The sequence below is a fragment of the Echinops telfairi genome, unplaced genomic scaffold (genome assembly GCF_000313985.2).
Source record: "Echinops telfairi isolate 266 unplaced genomic scaffold, ASM31398v2 ScPeMD7_2010;HRSCAF=2546, whole genome shotgun sequence".
Classification (NCBI taxonomy): domain Eukaryota; kingdom Metazoa; phylum Chordata; class Mammalia; order Afrosoricida; family Tenrecidae; genus Echinops; species Echinops telfairi.
In genome coordinates, this window is record NW_022105908.1 from 11846381 (window position 1) to 11849464 (window position 3084).

The following is a 3084-nucleotide window of genomic DNA, read 5'->3' on the forward strand; positions in this document are numbered from 1 at the left end:
TTGTGAGGTGGAGGACTTTGTGGACTGGTGTTGGGTTAATGGGTTAATGTTGGACTTGTGGGCTTGGGCAGTATTGGGTTAAGATGTTTTTGTGATGCACACTTTCTTTACATAAAACTCTCTTATACATGAGTTGCTGTGGATTTGTTTCTCTAAAGTACCTAGACTAATACAGTGCTAAGGGATTTTGAAAAATATTTAACATTATTTTAAATAGCATTGTAGTTATAAAAAGGATGATCATCCATACATATAGTTATGTAAATGAAGAACAAACAAAATTGCCCATTATTTTCAATAACAGTTCACATTGATGTGGAATGAATTGTATTTTCATGTATACAATGATATGAAATAAAAAGTGTGGATATTAAAAAAATAAAATTATTTCAATAGTGCAGATGCTATTACTCTCAACATTAATAGTAAGTCTATAAGTAAATTATGAAAGAAAATCACAGCACTTATATTAAAGTAAAAACAAAATTGTGGAGAAACATTTAATACAAAGTTGTGATTTTTAAAATGTAAAGATAGATATACACCCTTGACAAAATGATCCATAGAATTATATCAAGATTCCATTTGAAACTAAATAGTCCTAAAGTTTATTTTTTTAAGTGTATGCTCCAGAACGATTATGTTTAGCATTAATAGAATAATGAGTTATGATCTCTTCTCATAAGCATTAAGCCATGTTGGATTTTGATGGTCTTGTGTATTTTCAGTACATTTATCCTGCACACACTGCACCTTTAAACTGCCCTTCAAGTTTTAAATTCAGACTTTCAAGCACCTAATAATTAATGGTATTCTTTTCCAGCCCTTTTCTTCATCAGTAATTTCAACATATTTATGCATTTGTGCTTGTGCAATTTGTAGAAGAGTTTAAATGCTTTCTCTCAGTATTTTATAAAAATTGATGAAAAGCAAAATTTAGGTATTAAACATAATATTATTATGAATAGCATAGAATGTATAGAAAACAATTGACACTCAGCATTAATCAAATACCCATGGGATTGATTATAATGTACTATATTTTATTCTTTTGTCACCCACAGGGACTTGCTGATTTAATAACTAAAATACGTTGTTGTAGTTGGTTGATTACTTTTATTTTTTAATAAAGATCCAAATTCAAGAACAACTTGCTTTAACGAGGCTTTGAAATTTGAGTCAAGTTGGGCTTTGTGCCTCTCTCACCCATCTCATTCACATGCCTGCCTTCCGTGTCAGATTAGAAGCTCATTGAAGATAGAGATGTGTTAGTCCACTTTAGTGTTCTAGTCTCTGTGCCGAAAATACTACCAGACACAGTAGGTTCTTCCTAATCCATGGGGGACTTTGTTTCCGACAGCAGCGTAGTATGAAGAGAAATGTCAAGGGTGTGGGAATGAGAAAGAAGGAAGAGACTGCCAATAAGTGGTGAGTAGAGAGGAAGCAAGTGTGTCCTGAATTCCTGAAGGATCCATTTTCGCTATTTTGGTTTCATTCCTTTCCCTCGGTTCAAGGATGAGATAGTGACAGCTGGGATAATACTATATTGGTTAAGAGGCTATTGACCCTATAGAATCGAGTCGAACTTCCCCTTCAGGTTCCCAAGACTTTACATCTTTACAGGAGTAGACAGCTTCACCATTTCCTGTGTAGCAGCTGCAGGGTTCCAACCACTCATCACCCTTGTGGTTAGCAGCTCAATGAGTAGTAGTAGCCCACTAAGCCACCTAAAATTGGTAGAGGTGGTTTTCTGCCCAGAAAGTATCCTGGGGTGCCCCAAAGACTGAGAGCTTGTGATTTCTGTCGGAAGAGATGATATCAATGAAAAATTGAGTTATAGCTAGATAGATGATAGATAGATAGATAGTTAAATAGATAGATAGTAGGTAGGTAGGTAGGTAGGTAGGTAGGTAGGTAGGTAGGTAGGTAGATAGATAGATGGTAGGTAGATAGATAGATAGATAGATAGATAGATAGATAGATAGATCGATCAAAGTTATTGACTCAATTATGATTCGTGGTGGGCTCAAGAGGACGTGCTCCTGTGTCACCCTCACAATCAACAGCACCTTCGAGTTTATTGTTGGGGCTAGCGTGCCTCTCTATTTTCAGAAGGCTCTCTCCGCCTTTCTGGCTTTCTGCTTCACTTGATATGATATCATCTTCTCGCAGGTGACCCCTCCTGTTGACATGTCCATAGTGTCCTTTGATTGTTAGAAGCACATCACCAGTCTTTCCTTCCTTGTCTGTTTTAGCGTGGAGAGTCTGCTGGAACCTGTACACCCTGGGTGACTCCAGTGGCAGTAGAAGTACTGATATCATAGCTTCTAGCACCATATAGCCACGCTAGTCACCACAATACAACAACGTGACAAAGGGGTGGGAGACAGTTCACTTTAGAATTCTATATAACAATGTGCTCTGGAGAAAGACTGTAGGGTAGACCCAGGCTTGCCCCAACCTGACTGAAGCGGTGAGATGCAGATATCTTATGCTGTGTTTATAAACACATTGCACCCCTCCCCTGTGCTAGCTGGGGAAAACGCCTGTTATGCTTCCACAGAGCTGGCCAATTTTTTCTACTTCGTAAGTGGAAATGCAATTCCCTTTAGGTTCCAGTCGATATTTGTAGGGAAATTTCCTGCTTGTTTTCCTCTTCTCGGTTTCCTTTTTAAAACATCTCAGCAAGGTTTTCTTTAAGCAAGCTGTGTGTAAGTAAAGGTGTTGGGGTGTTCACTGCACCTTAGAGTCCAAGACATTCTGATCCACGTATAGAATGTATGTGGAAAGAATTCTCTAGGGTAAAGGCAGAGGCAGGCAGCTCAGGCTCTGAAGATTATGGCCTACAAGTATGTCATTATCACACTCTGACTGACCCTGCTGAGCCTCACTCAGACACTCAATATACATTTAAATTAGTAGAAAGGCTTTCACACTAGGAAGAGATTTCACACTGCAGGGTAGTGGTTTTCAAATTGGGTTTGTTTATCTTGTTACAGATCAGCAGGGCAAGAAATAGCTGCAGCTGCACTTTCTCCCATCAGACCATCTTGAACAAATCTGGGAAGGTGGTGTGGGCATGGA